Genomic DNA, 15,974 nt, shown 5'->3' with positions numbered 1-15,974 from the left:
CTGCAGGCAGGTCTAACTCTTAACCATCTATCTAGATGCAAGAATTCATGTGAAAGTATTTTGTAAGCCTGTAAGCACTGGGTCAATGTAAAGTGCTATGGGAGAGCAGTTTATGGAAATGTGTAATATGTATGCGCAGTCATAGGAATTGTATTCAAGCAACAATTGTTCTTGAGCTCCTATTATATGTCAAGGAGAAGAGCTCTGTTTTAGATGGCTGAGATGATTTTTTTCCATGACTGCTCTTCCAGACCTATTAATCTGGGACTGGGGTGGATGGAGGTGAGGGGGTAAGTGCAAAGCTCAAATCAGTAGCTTGACCATTAGTATTACTATGTCCTTATTTGGTTCATAATTGAGGAATTTATTTTCATATTTTAAAGTTGCTTAATTGTATTTGTTGCTTCCTGAAGTAATGATAACAGCAACAACAACAAAAATTCTTTGAGGAGTGAACACCTTGAAGCTTTTGTAAACTGTGTGGTTGAAAACAATTCATTCCTTTCAAGAAATGAAATGCTGAAGGCTTCAACATTGAAAGTTATAGACCTTTGATTCTCATTCAAGCAAATTAGAGAGAAAGCTGGGATGTTCATCCTGTTAAATCCTTTGGAGGTGTTTCTAGAGTTTGAATGTAGTCCAGAACAGAGAACTTGCTTTTTCTTAAGTCTTATAACATTAATTGATGAAGATGTGGATCATCTTGCAGATGAAACCGGACTGCCAAGTTATTTAGCTAGTTGGAATAGAAAAGTTTTGGAATGAATACACGATGACAGATTATTAGTTGAATTATCAGAGCTGAACTTTAGTTCACATGGAACATGGAATTGTCCACTTTCCAAATAGACTGCACAAACCCAGCCCTTTATGTGTGGCATACTTCTTGATTTACCAATAAAATTCCATTACTGCTATCACTTATTTTTCTTATTAACAAGAACTGTAACGATTTAAACTAGAAAAGGAATTTCATGAAAGAGTTTTGGGGAGTTCTTGGCATCCTTTTAAAGTCTAGACGAAACCCAGCTCTGAAAATGGGCAGGAACCAGGGGAGTTCCACAGTCAGAATTGCACTTCAGAAGTAGATGGGGTTGGGACCTGGAGAGTACGTTCCTTCTGACGCTGCCTGGTAATACTGGGTTCTGCAGCATGTATCACCAGCACTGTGACAATGGACCCTACTGCTGCTGCTATTCTTGCCACCACTGCTGCCGCCACTGCTGCTTGGGAAACTGGTTATTGCTGGAAAGTTGCCAGCCCAGCCATGCTTCTTTGTGATATTAGCTTTTTCTTTCTTTCTTTCTTTTTTTCTACTTAATTTTTTTGGCTGTGCCGCGAGGCTTGCTGGATCTCAGTTCCCCGACCAGGGATTGAACCTAGGCCGTGGCAGTAAAAGCCCGGAATCCTAACCACTAGGCAACCAGGGAACTCCGGATATTAGCTTCTGATTCAAAGTTCTCAGTGGGTGTCTTGGATTGGTTGAGCTTGGGTCACTGCCTGCATCCTAGCTACAAGGGAAGTTGAGAAGGTGAGTAGTTGGCCTTCGTGGCTTTTAAGAAAGGAGGCAGGTTCTACTTCTCACCATATGCATATTATAATGGGGAAATCAGCAAACATAAACCTAGGAAAGGTAATATCAGTAAATGCCAAGGATCCAAACAGAACAAACTAAAACAAACAAATGGATTTTTTTTTTTTTTTTTGCGGTACGTGGGCCTCTCATTGCTGTAGCCTCTCCCGTTGCGGAGCACAGGCTCCGGACGCGCAGGCTCAGCGGCCATGGCTCACGGGCCCAGCCGCCCCACGGCATGTGGGATCCTCCCGGACCGGGGCACGAACCTGCGTCCCCTGCATCGGCAGGCGGACTCTCAACCACTGTGCCACCAGGGAAGCCCTGCACTTAATTTTGGATTGCTAGGACATAGTTCACAGGTGCTGAACTAGTGCTCCTAGTAGTAGGAGCTCTGTTGAACGCTTCTGCTTCAGTGGTTGTGTTTCTGAAGTGCTTAGCTGGGAATCACTGCAGCCTGAGGGTAGTGTTAGAGAAATCAAACTTTGGTGCGTTGTCTTATGCAGTTTTCTACCAATATTGAATGCTCATCAATGGGGGGATACAATTCTGTGTTCCTTATCACCTTGTAAGTAAAATTTGTTTCTTATTAGCTGTGAAGTCCTTAAGAGTAGATGTCTTTCAATTTTTGTAAACTCCAGTGCCTGGCATGTAGTAAGCTTTTAATTTGTAGTATGAACATCTCGCAGAATTCTCCTCTGGTTGTTTTTGTCCTTTTGCTGCCTTCCATTTGAATTAAGAAATGGAATGAAATTATTAGTTTGTAACGAATAACAACAGTTCCATGGGAAGTGGGGGGGGGACCAAAATAGAATAAAAGAACAGGTATTTATTGCAATTACTTCATTACTCTCCAGATCATTTATGGTTATAAGATTCTACCTGATTTCCTTTGGCCTTGGGCTGTTTTGATTAGTGCTTTAGTTCTTGCATATTTATTTTTATTAATAGAGAAACTTAAACCTGCTTTATGACTTCTCTTGCTTTTTTCCTTTCATGAAGGATTGGCTCCTGGTTTTTTGTGTTGTCAGTGGGAAAGAATGAGGTATATAAATTGGAGAAAGATTAAATGACAATGAAATTGTGACCTGAAATAATTTATACTATCCTTTTTCTTATCCATTTTTAATTTGATGGAGCTGGAGAAGATTGACAGGGTTATTGGTGTCTTCTGTTTGTTTTGGTATATGTAACACATAAAATTCCATTGTAATTATTTTGTTTGTAGGTCTCCCCACTTTAGTGACCTAAGTCTAATCTTTATATCTCTGGGACCTAGTACACAAGTGATTCTAACTGTTAGAGTTGTGAAGGGATAATATTTTGGGGAATTTAAAATCATTCTTTGTTTGTTTTTGGTTTTCTAAAGTTCCAAGTTGCCTGCAGTTTCCATTATCAAGAGCTTCCATGGCAAACTCTAATAATAGTTTCTTCTGCAGGGTAAAGAGGGTATTTCTTCCATCACTAAAGCCGAGTATGAGGCTTAGTGCCTCCCAGGAGGAAGGAGAATGAATTGGAAGTGGAAAGTCCATCTTTTTTCAGCCCTGGTGGTTTATGAGAAGCAGGGGATAGAGGGGGGGGGAAAATAGATTGTGAGAAACATATGTTCTGACCTTCCTTGTCTGGCCAAAGTTCTGGGGTTGGGGTAAGGGTATTAAATGGGTTAACGGGTCAGTCAAAAGTAGAAGGCCTTAAAAAAAAAAAAAAGTAGAAGACCTTTGGCTCTGCTCCTTATTTGTAAGCTTGAGAGCTGTGTAGGCTGTTGCTGTGCCAACACTGGGGGCTAGGGCATAGCAGTGGTAAGAGAAAGTGGCCGGCTGCATGAGTCTGTGCTAGCAGGGTATTCTGAAGTGCTCTCATATCACGTCAGGGATGTGGACAAGCTTAGAGGCCTGCTGGAACAGCAGACATCATGACAAAGGACTGTGTGACTCTAGGTCAGGAACATGGAGACCAGAGGTGGGAGGCAGCATGACATCCCAAAAGGTGAAATGGCACCAGTCCAGCCATAGGACCTGATCACTGCCTTGTAGCAGAGACCAGTGAGGATCCATAGAGACGTCAAGATCTGAGGTCTTGCCACTGTAAGGATGTCCCATAAGCCCCACTTGGAGAAATATTTACCTGAAAGCGACTGTTGAAACCAGCTCTGGTAAGGAGTTAAACTTAAATGTCTGAATATTAACTGGAAGAGACTGAGATATTATTTGGCAAATATTACATTTCTGGCTATTTACTAGGGTGAGTGTTTTTGAGGAAGCTTGGATTAATTATAGGAAAAACAGCCCTGTTTTCATGAGACAGAGTAGATCAATTATAGGAAATAAAGCAACTACATTTGAGCTACAGTGTGGGTAAATATGATCAGGCAGTAAAGGGCAAAAAAAAGAACCCTGGTGAGATGATGTAATCCGTCTTGGCCAAGGACTGAACCTGGGGTGGAAGCAGGAGGGAATGCCTTCTTATACTGGGGTAGGAAGAAGAGGTGCCTGAGAAAGTAACAGCAGTGACTGCAAGGCTTGAGGACAACTAGGGAGGCGGCTGCTGAGTGACAGATTCTCAGAGAGGAGAAGGTGTGAAATATTCTTCTAGGAGAGGAAAGTGAGTTGCTTAGGAAAATATAGCGGGGTTGCTGGGAAGTGCTAAGGGTCCACTTAAAACTTTTGTTCATTTATTTACCATGAGAGCAGTTAGCAGACTAGTGCTCTTTTCTCCCAGTGGTCGGCAGTTTGACTGTGAGAATTGGGCTCACCCAGGACTGCCTGGTTACCATGATGGGTGGAGAGAGGAAGCAGGAAGCTGAAGTCGTGGGCAAGGAAGAGTGTAATCATGGACCATATTTCTAAGCTAGGGACTGAGGTCATGAGGAAGGTGATGGACAGTGAAATGTGGTGGAAGCAATGGATTAGAGGACCTGATGTGCTCAGAGCGATGGTGGAGTGGTCAGAGGATGGGGTGACTTGACATACATATGCTTTAGAAGTAGTGTGTGATTTGGTACCACAGGGTTTAGGGTATGCAGAAAGTGACTGAGGTAGGGAATAAGAAAAATGTTGGAATGATCAGGAGACTGAGAGGCTGAGCTGTTAGATGAATCTTCTAAATAAGTGAAGTTGCCAAGAATGCTAGGCATTGGAAGGAATGGTTTCAACAAAGGCAGAATTCTCATTTTGGCTTCCTGACCCGGGGTTTAAGGGCTGACCAGAAAGAGCCAAGTGGAGACAGGGAGGCGCTCACTTCTGTTCAAATAGTGTATAAAAGACATTCTCTGGGTTTACAGCTGGTTCTGTGAAGTATTCCAGCACCAGGTGCAAGTGAGCTGCTGTAGTGTTGCAGACTCTTCCTGGGGGGATGGGCTTGGAAGATGGAAAGACTAGCAAAATCTTCTCAAGGGAAGGACCTTGAGAGCATTGAAATCAGGGTTTGCACATTCCTGGACAGTGGTTCATGGGCTTACTGGAAGGTCAAGGACTTAGAGTAAAATAAAGTAGAAGGATTGATAATGAGGTGGGTTGGGAAAGGACTCTTTGGATCTGACTTCCATTTTTCTTTTTAAGTGGGAGTTATAATTCCTGTTTCTTTTGCTTCTACCTTTTCTTCTGCATGGAAGTTTGGTGAAGGGCTGTATGGCAGAGCCCTGAGCCTGAAAACATTTGGTCCATGTGAATGCCACAGCAGAGGACGTTCTTAATCAGACAGGATGACCTGCTTTGTGGATAGCAGTAAGTTCTCCTTCTTCAGACAGCCTGGTGCTTGTTCAAGGGCTCAAGAACAGAGCAACCATGGGGACAGGGATGGAGGCTGGTGCCTAGAACTCAACAGTGCAGACTTCCTCTCACCGTGGCTATTGTGGCTTCTACTGGTACAGAGTGCCCAGTTTGTTAGGGATCCTGAGTTCCCCAAATGGCAGCACATGTTTGGGAACCTGGCCGGCTGGTGTCAGGTTTTTATTTTAGACCCTTTTGTCATGGAGGAATCATTGATTTGTTCTCATTGGAACACTCATTTTTTCCTGCCCTTGGATTTGCCTTTTCTACTTGTGCTGCCATCTCTGAGACCCACTGAAATCTTCTGTGAAGCCGTGCTACTCCTTACAAGGTGGGCTCTGACCTTCACAGAAGGAGAATTGAAGCAGCAGGCTAATACCTATGGTTTGACTTCTCTTGACTTATATGCTGTCATTTGAGGCAGCTGATTTCATACACCCGTGGTTCTCAAACTTCAGTCTCAGGACCACTTTACCTTCTTAAGAATTACAGAAAAAGATTTCATAGGAGGGTTTTAAAAAAAAAGTTATTTAGGGCCCTGCAGGGGTTTAAACAAAACATAACCATGCAAGCAGTGTGGTTATATTTATTGATTTTACTGCTTAAAATATTAAAACTGATAAGTTTTGAAATTATATACAGTTGGCCCTCCATGGATCAAAAATATTCAGGGGACAGAAGAAGTCCAGAAAGTTCCAAAAAGCAAAACTTGAATTTGCAGTGCAAAGGCAACTATTTACATAGCATTTACCTTTTATTTACAACTATTTACATACATTTACATTGTATTAGGTGTTATAAATAATCTAGAGATGATTTAAAGTATATGAAAGGATGTGTGTAGGTTGTACGTAAATAGTATGCCATTTTACATAAGGGACTTGAGCGTCTGAGGATTTTAGTATTGTGAGGGTCCTGGAACCAATCCACTGCAGATACCAAGGGACAACTGGATTTAAACATAATGAAGCATTGCATTTTGACAAGGATTTTAATGACACAGACTGTATTTGCAAAACAAAAGAAAATTTGCTGAGAAAATCTGCTTACTTTCATTTTTGTATGTCTCTCTAATGTCTGGCTTGATAGGACACCCTCAGATTCTCACAACTGCTCCTGCATTTAGTGTATTGTAAAATCACAAGTCATTTAACCTCTAGAAAACTCCACTGTACATTGTGAGAGAAAGAGAATAAAAAAGACAAAAAATACCTTAGTATTATTATGAAAATAGTTTTGACCTCGTGGGCCTCCTGAAAGGGCTTTGGAGTCCCGGGACCATACTTTGAGAACCACCGTTATAAAACACTGTACATGTCTTTTGTGACATTTGGAGAGGCTCAGATTTGTTCTCTAGTGTATGTTGTGAACCATGAACAATATTTGTTCTGGTTTTCTTGTAACCTGCTAGGATATACTGGGATCAGGAACCAAAGTATGGAGTTAGTGCCTCTCTGTTAGTATGACTTGTTCAACGTTTGCTTCCCATCTTCTAACTCTGGCTGGTTCTGGTCGTTTAAGAGTCAAGGGACTTGCGATGGTGATTAACCTTGATTATTAAGGGAAAGTAAGAGAGCCATTTTCCATTTACTTGTTACCACAGTATATGATGACTGAAAATTATTTTTCAGTAGCTAATATGATTATCACTTACTAAGCAATGACAGGCATGATTTTAAGCGCTTTACCTTAAATAGTACTTCACTTAATTCTCATAATGACTCTAAAGTGTCTATTATGTTCCTTGTAAGCACAGATATGAGCTAGAGAGCATTCAGACATTTGTAGGAGTGTAAATTGGTATGCTCCATTGGAGGGCAATTTGGTAGTACCTAGCAAAATTGAGCACTGTGCTTTCTTGACCGTATTTTTGGGATTCTGACAAATGAAAATAACAATGGTTGCACAAGAATACTTAGTATAGCATTTTGGTAATTAAGAAAAAAGGAGAGAGAATTTTAATGTGCATTAATAGGGACTGGTTAAGTTATGGTGCAGCCATATTGTAGAATCCATGTAGCTGTTAAGATTGAAGTGGATCTGTTTCTACAGTGGATGTGGATGGATGTCAGTAACACATTGTTGGGCGAATAAAGTTGTAGAACAATGTGTGTATTTTAAGTAAAATTTTTGTGTGCACGTACTTGTGCGTGTAGAAGAGGTCTGGAAGAGCACCCCAGAATTCTAATACGGTTACTTTCGGAGGATGGGACTTGGAGGGGGGAAGATATCCTTTTGTACTTTATATATTTGGTATTTTTCAAAGCTTGTATCACTTTTTGTAATTAAAGATTTGAATAAACTTTGAGAAAGTCTTTGTTTCGTTTGGAATTGTATAAAAGGGTGGTGCTGCTTGGGATGAAGATGACTTTGAAATTTTTGCCAGTTTATGTCTGCTTTTTTTTTTTTTCTTTGAGTTGCCAGCTGATTAGACCAAGAGTGAACCTCTTGATAAAAGGTGAGCCAGGTGAGCCAGTTTACTGGCTGGCCATTGGCATTAGAATTTGAACTGAGAGAAGTAGAACTTCTCTTCATGGTCCTCATCACAATTCTCCTTGCTCTGACTTTGCTCCGGCCTGGTTATTCAGCTTTCCATGGTGTTTCTGAGATATCACAGTATCCATTAGTAAACTTTGTTCATTTTCCTTGGGTGGATACGTAAGATGACTACATTTCCGAGCCTCCTTGCAGTTAGACTGGGGCTTGTGACTCAGTTTTGGCCAATGGAGTTTGGGCTAGAGGTTGTACAAGCCATTGCCAGGTCTACCCTAAAATATCCTGTGCCATGCTCTCTGCTCTCTCTTACCTTGTCTTGATGACTGTGGGGGCAGTGAGTTGAGATGGAGAAAACAAGAAGTATGAGTCATGGCATGGAAGAGAGCTGCTCTGGGGAATCACTCTACATGCACCAGATTTAGTAGGAGCTAGAAATAAATCTGTTAAGTCACTTAGAGGAGGCCTTATTTAACTTTAACGTGCAGAAGAATCACCTGAAGATCTTGTTAAAGTGCAGATTCTGCTTCAGTAAGGTCTGGGTTGCGTGTAAGATTCTGCGTTTCTAACAAACTCCCAGGTGATGCTAAAGCTGCTGGTCTGCTGATCACACACGCGTAGCACAGATTTAAAAGGGTAGATGAAATGACTTGTAGCCTACCGTAAGTACTCAGTAAACACTTATCCAGTGGATATTTGAGCATCCTGAATAAGATGAAAAGGAATTAGAGACTATACATACATAATCAAATGTTTAAATGATTCCTAAGTGCATATTTCTTTCATGTATCATGGACTGGAATTTAGTTTTAGTATTATGTGTGCAGAAAATATGAAACGAGAACCTGGAATTATTTTAAAGATCATTTTGAACATCTACTTATTTTTAAAATTTTGTTTATTTATTTATGGCTGTGTTGGGTCTTCGTTGCTGCACGCGGGCTTTCTCTAGTTGCAGCGAGCTGGGGCTACTCTTCGTTGCCTTGCGCGGGCTTCTCATGGCGGTGGCTTCTCCTGTTGCAGAGTGTAGGCTCTAGGTGCGAGCTTCAGTAGTTGCAGCAGACATGTTTTTCTTTTTAACAGAACATTCCTTATTTTAGGCATCACATCTGGAGGTTAACAAGGTCCTTTCATTGATAGTGTTAAACTGACCACTCAGTCAAGCTGTTGTCCTATTTTTGCCACTGTGTATTATTTTTCCCCCCAACCAGTTTGTGGGGAGACGTTGTAAGATCATGGAAATATCCTGTTCATTAAAACTTCCCCTGAGATTTATGCATCCATGGATGATTATTGATTGAATCTTTGGTATAATAGTTGCAAAATACTCATTTTTCACCTATAGCACTCCTCCACACTTACCAGTTGACATTCAGTTCAGCATTCTACCATAAGAGACTGTCCTCCTTCCTTATTAATTATCTTGTAATTATCAGTATGGACTCACGTATTTCCATTTTTTCAGTGGTTTAGAATTAATTAGGTACCTAATTGTTTTGGTACTCACATTGTCCCAGATCTTTTTTTAGTATGAAACCTTTCAAGGTAGATCCTGTGTCCTTGTGATATGCCCCCAAGTTTTCTTTCTTCCTACCTCCTTCCTCCCTCCCTCCCTTCCTTTCTTCCTTCCTTCCTTCTTCTCTTTCTCCCTCCCTCTCTCTTTCTACCTACCCTTCCTTTTCTTTCCTTCTCTTCTCTCCTTTTCTTTTTTCTTTAACACTTCCTTGCTTTCTGGCATAACAGATGTTCTAGACTCATCCTGTACCCATCCTGCCAAAACTCTGGAATCAGTATTTCTCTGAGGATTCCTAGTTTCTTTTAGTGAGGAATAATATTAGAGACCAAGATCTGAGCGCTAGATATGCTCACTGCCCCTGGGATGTTTTTGCTCTTTGACTCTTTCAGAGGACAGAGGAAGTATGCACGTTCATGCAAATATGCATACATACACATATTTTAGAAATCATGAGTTCACATCAGTACTTTCAATTCCGACTTGTCTCCTCAGGGTTCTTTCTTGCCTTTCCCGGTTCCATAATTGAATATTCTTTCGGCTCAGTGAGAACTCCGGCCCTCAAAAGCCTCAATGTATTTACTCATTTGTTCAACTCTATGTAATATCCAAAATTGTTTCAGAATTGCTTTGCCCACATCATTACCAAAAAGACCCTATTTGAGGGCTTTCTTGGTGGCGCAGTGGTTGAGAGTCCACCTGGCGATGCAGGGGACACGGGTTTGTGCCCCGGTCCGGGAAGATCCCACATGCCGCGGAGCGGCTGGGCCCGTGAGCCATGGTCACTGAGCCTGTGCATCCGGAGCGTGTGCTCCGCAGCGGGAGAGGCCACAACAGTGAGAGGCCCGCGTACCGCAAAAAAAAAAAAAAAAAAAAAAAAAAAAGACCCTATTTGAAACAGTACAGAATTTGTGTACAATTTCCCTTTCCCCTCTACTCTGCCAAAGACTGAGAATGTACAGTTAAATACTGTGTTCGTTTTACATTCTTTCTTTTTTTCCCCTTCATTATATTTATTGGTATTTATTAGAAATACAATTGAGCGACTTCCCTGGTGGTGTAGTGGTTATGAATCTGCCTGCCAATGCAGGGGACACGGGTTTGATCCCTAGTCCGGGAAGATCCCACATGCTGCAGGCAGCTAAGCCCATGTGCCACAACTACTGAGTCTGCATGCCACAACTACTGAAGCCTGCGTGCCCTAGAGCCCGTTTGCCACAACTACTGAGCCCACGCGCTGCAGCTACTGAAGCCCGTGCACCTAGAGCCCGTGCTGTGCAACAAGAGAAGCCACTGCAATGAGAATCCTGTGCTTGCTGCAACTAGAGGAAGCCCGTGCACACCAACGAAGGCCCAACACTGCCAAAAAAATAATTAAAAAAAAAAAAAGAAATACAATTGAGTTCATTTGTTTCACTTTGCTTTCAGTTTTAGTTTTTCCCCCTCATCCTTTTTGATTTAATTTTGTATTTTGAATATATGGAACGTCCACATGCTTCTAAAACTCAAACTATGAAAAAGAGAAGTGTTAGCCCCCCTCCCATATTCATACTGTTCCTCCCTGCCACCCCTTGTAGGTAAGCAAGTTCATTGTTTTCTGGTTTATCTTCTCTCTGTCTCTCTCTCTTTGGTAAAGAGAAGCAAATATATGTGTTTATTATTTTCCATTCTTACACAAAAGGTAGCATACTGTATTTGCTCTTTTGCACTTGCTTTCTTCACTTAAAAAATCTACTCCATATCGTATTTACAGAGATCTTTCTTATTCGTTTTTATAGCTCCAAAGTACTCCACTTTATGTGTGTACCATAGTTTCTAATTTCCTATGCTTGGACATTTAGGTAATTTCTAGTATTTTGCAATTGTGAATAGTGCTGTAATCAATAACCTTGCGCATAGGTGTTTTTATATTGTTGCCGGTATATACTCAGGGTAAATTCCTAGAAGTGGGATTGTTAGGTAAACGTGTAAATGCCTATGTGTGGGGCGGCACCATTTCACAACTCCACTAGCAATGTATCAGTATGAGAGTGCTGGTTTCCCTCAGCTTTGCAGACTCAGTGTACTGTCAACCTTTTGAATTTTTACCAGTCTGATGGGTGAACAGTGGTATCTCAGTATAGTTTTCGGTTTGCATTTAAATTGTATTATCAATAAAGTTAAACATCTTTTCATATGTTTAAAGGCCATGATTATATGAATATCTCTTTGTGAATTGTCTTTATATATCTTTTGCCTGTTTTTCTATAAGACTTTTGTTCTTTCCTTCAAATTTAAAACTTTTTTTGTATATTAGAGATATTAGTCTTATGTTTGAGAAATATTGCAAATATTTTCTTTCTGGTTGTCATTTGTGTTTTAACTTTTCTTGTGATAGAGTAATTCACATGTTTTTTTCTAGAATTTGTATACTTTAAATTTTTACATTTAGATCTCTGATTCATTTGAGTTTATTCTTATGTATGGTGTAAAGAATGGATTTAATCTTATCTTTTTCCAAATGGATATCCAGTTGTTCCATTTATTAGGAAGATTATTTTTGTCCCAGTGATTGGCTCCAGTAATCATATTCTAGATCATATACTAATTGGGTCTAACTCTTGACTTTCTACTCTTTTCCATTGGTTTATCTGTCTATTTATGCATAGGTACCACACTGTTTTAATTACAGATAATTGAATTTCTAGGAGTACTCTTAAGTCATCTTCAAACACGTAGTTTCTTCTTTTTCAATTTTTATGCCTCTGAGTATTCTTTCTAGGCTAATTACTTTGAGTAATGCTTCCAGAACAATGTTTAATAGTCGTGAAGATAGTTGGCATTCTTGTGTTGTTCCTGGACATTAGGGTTTCCTTATTAATTAAGGTGCTGGTTTTACGACTCAGGTACATATATTTTATCATGTTAAGGAGGCATCCATTCATTTACATTTTCTCATGAGTTTATTTATTAACATCTTAATTGGAGTATAATTGCTTTACAGTGTTGTGTTAGTTTCTGCTGTATAACAGAGTGAATCAGCAAAATGCATACATATATACCCATATCCCCTCCCTCTTCCATCTCCCTCCCACCCTCCTTATCCCACCCCTCTAGGTGGTTGCAAAGCACTGAGCTCATTTCCCTGTGCCATGCAGCAGCTTCCCACTAGCTATCTACTTTACATCTGGTAGTGTATATATGTCAGTGCTACTCTCTTACTTCCTCCCAGCTTACCCTTCCCCCTCCCCGTGTCCTCAAGTCTATTCTCTACGTCTGTGTCTTTATTCCTGTCTTGCCCCTAGGTTCATCAGAACCTTTTTTTTTTTTGTTTTTAGATTCCATATATATGTGTTAGCATATGGTATTTGTTTTACTCTTTCTGACTTCACTCTGTATGACAGACTCTAGGTCCATCCACCTCACTACAGATAACTCAATTTCATCTTTTTATAGCTGAGTAATATTCCATTGTACATATGTGCCACATCTTCTTTATCCATTCATCTGTCGATGGACACTTACGTTGTTTCCATCTCCGGGCTATTGTAAATAGAGCTGCAATGAACATTTTGGTACATGACTCTTTTTGAATTATGGTTTTCTCAGGGTATATGCCCAGTAGTGGGATTGCTGGGTCATATGGTAGTTCTATTTGTAGTTTTTTAAGGAACCTCCATACTGTTCTCCATAGTGGCTGTATCAATTTACATTCCCACCAACAGTGCAAGAGGGTTTCCTTTTCTCCACAGCCTCTCCAGCATTAATTGTTTGTAGATTTTTTGATGATGGCCATTCTGACCGGTGTGAGGTGATATACCTCACTGTAGTTTTGACTTGTATTTCTCTAATGATTAGTGACGTTGAGCATCCTTTCATGTGTTTGATGGCAATCTGTATATCTTCTTTGGAGAAATATCTATTTAGGTCTTCTGCCCATTTTTGGATTGGGTTGGTTTTTTTTTTTGATGTTGAGCTGCATGAGCTGCTTGTATCTTTTGGAGATTAATCCTTTGTCAGTTGCTTCATTTGCAAATATTTTCTCCCATTCTTAGGGTTGTTTTTTCATCTTTTTTATGGTTTCCTTTGCTGTGCAAAAAGCTTTTAAGTTTTATTAGGTCCCATTTATTTATTTTTGTTTTTATTTCCCTTTCTTTAGGAGGTGGGTCAAAAAGGATCTTGCTGTGATTTATGTCATAGAGTGTTCTATGTTTTCCTCTAAGAGTTTTATAGTGTCTGGCCTTAAATTTAGGTCTTTAATCCATTTTGAGTTTATTTTTGTGTATAGTGTTAGGAAGCATTCTAATTTCATTCTTTTCCAAGTAGCTGTCCAGTTTTCCCAGCACCACTTATTGAAGAGGCTGTCTTTTCTCCATTGCATACTCTTGCCTAGAGATAAGGTGACCATAGGTGTGTGTGTTTATCTATAGGCTTTCTATCCAGTTCCATTGAGCTATATTTCTGTGCCAGTACCATACTGTCTTGATTACTGTAGCTTTGTAGTGTAGTCTGAAGTCTGGGAGCTTGATTCCTCCAGCTCCGTTTTTCTTTCTCAAGATTGCTTTGGCTATTCGGGGTCTTTTGTGTTTCCATACAAATTGTGAAATCTTTTGTTCTAGTTCTGTGAAAAACGCCATTGGTAGTTTGATAGGGATTGCATTGAATCTGTAGATTGCTTTGGGTAGTATAATCATTTTCACAATGTTGATTCTTCCAACCCAACGACATGGTATATCTCTCCATCTGTTTGTATCATCTTTAATTTCTCTCATCAGTGTCTTACCATTTTCTGCACACAGGTCTTTTGTCTCCTTAGGTAGGTTTATTCCTAGGTATTTTATTCTTTTTGTTGCAGTGGTAAATGGGAGTGTTTCCTTAATTTCTCTTTCAGATTTTTCATCATTAGTGTATAGGAATGCAAGAGATTTCTGTGCATTAGTTTTGTATCCTGCTACTCTACCAAATTCATTGATTAGCTCTAGTAGTTTTCTGGTAGCATCTTTAGGATTCTCTATGTATAGTATCATGTCATCTGCAAACAGTGACGGTTTTACTTCTTCTTTTCCAATTTGGATTCCTTTTATTTCTTTTTCTTCTCTGATTGCTGTGGCTGAAACTTCCAAAACTATGTTAAATAATACTGGTGAGAGTGGGCAACCTTGTTTGTTCCTGAACTCAGTGGAAATGGTTTCAGTTTTTCACCATTGAGAACGATGTTGGCTGTGGGTTTGTCATATACGGCCTTTATTATGTTGAGGTAAGCTCCCTCTGTGCCTACTTTCTGGAGGGTTTTTGTCATAAATGGGTGTTGAATTTTGTCAAAAGCTTTTCCTGCATCTATTGAGATGATCATATGGTTTTTCTCCTTCAGTTTGTTAATGTGGTTTGTCACATTGATTGATTGGCATACATTGAAGAATCCTTGCATTCCTGGGATAAACCCTACCTGATCATGGTGTATGATGATTTTAATGTGCTGTTGGATTTTGTTTGGTAGTATTTTGCTGAGGATTTTTGCATCTATGTTCATCAGTGATGTTGGCCTGTAGTTTTCTTTTTTTGTGACATCTTTGTCTGATTTTGGTATTTGGGTGATGGTGGCCTCGTAGGATGAGTTTGGGAGTGTTCCTCCCTCTGCTATATTTTGAAAGAGTTTGAGAAGGATAGGGGTTAACTCTTCTGTAAATGTTTGATAGAATTCACCTGTGAATCCATCTGGTCCTGGGCTTTTGTTTGTTGGAAGATTTTTAATCACAGTTTCAATTTCAGTGCTTGTGATTGGTCTGTTTATATTTTCTGTTTCTTCCTGGTTTGGTCTCGGAAGGTTGTGCTTTTCTAAGAATTTGTCCATTTCTTCCAGGTTGTCCATTTTATTGGCATATAGTTGCTTGTAGTAATCTCTCATGATCCTTTGTATTTATGCCGTGTCAGTTGTTACTTCTCCTTTTTCATTTTGAATTCTGTTGATGTGAGTCTTCTCCCTTTTTTTTCTTGATGACTCTGGCTAATGCTTTATCAGTTTTGTTTATCTTCTCAAAGAACCAGCTTTTATTTTTATTGATTTTGCTATTGTTTCCTTCTTTTCTTTTTATTTATTTCTGATCTGATCTTTATGATTTCTTTCCTTCTGCTAACTTTGGGGGTTTTTTTGTTCTTCTTTCTCTAATTGCTTTAGGTGTAAGGTTAGGTTGTTTATTTGAGATTTTTCTTGTTTCTTGTATTGCTGTAAACTTTTCTCTTAGAACTGCTTTTGCTGCATGCGATAGGTTTTGGGTCGTCGTGTTTTCATTGTCATTTGCTTCAAGGTATTTTTTTATTTCCTCTATGATTTCTTCAGTGATCTTTTGGTTATTTAGTAGCGTATTCTTTAGCCTCCATGTGTTTGTATTTGTTACAGATTTTTTCCTGTAATTGATACCTAGTCTGGTAGCATTGTGGTTGGAAAGGATACTTGATATGATTTCACTTTTCTTAAATTTACCCTGGCTTGATTTGTGACCCCAGATATGGTCCATCCTGTAGAATGTTTCCTGAGGACTTGAGAAGAAAGTGTATTCTGTTGTTTTGGGGTGGAATGTCCTATAAATATCAATTAAGTTCATCTTGTTTAATGTGTCTTTTAAAGCTTGTGTTTCCTTATTTATTTTCA

At 39.7% G+C, this 15,974-nt stretch overlaps 1 protein-coding gene across 2 annotated transcripts in view; it reads left to right on the top strand.

The window, feature by feature from the left end:
• Positions 1 to 15,974, top strand: part of SMYD3 (SET and MYND domain containing 3) — a 716,238-nt gene that overhangs the window by 960 nt on the left and 699,304 nt on the right. The window lies entirely within an intron of this gene.

The sequence above is a fragment of the Phocoena phocoena genome, chromosome 1 (genome assembly GCF_963924675.1).
Source record: "Phocoena phocoena chromosome 1, mPhoPho1.1, whole genome shotgun sequence".
NCBI lineage: Eukaryota > Metazoa > Chordata > Mammalia > Artiodactyla > Phocoenidae > Phocoena > Phocoena phocoena.
This window is presented reverse-complemented; position numbering and strand designations above follow the sequence as displayed.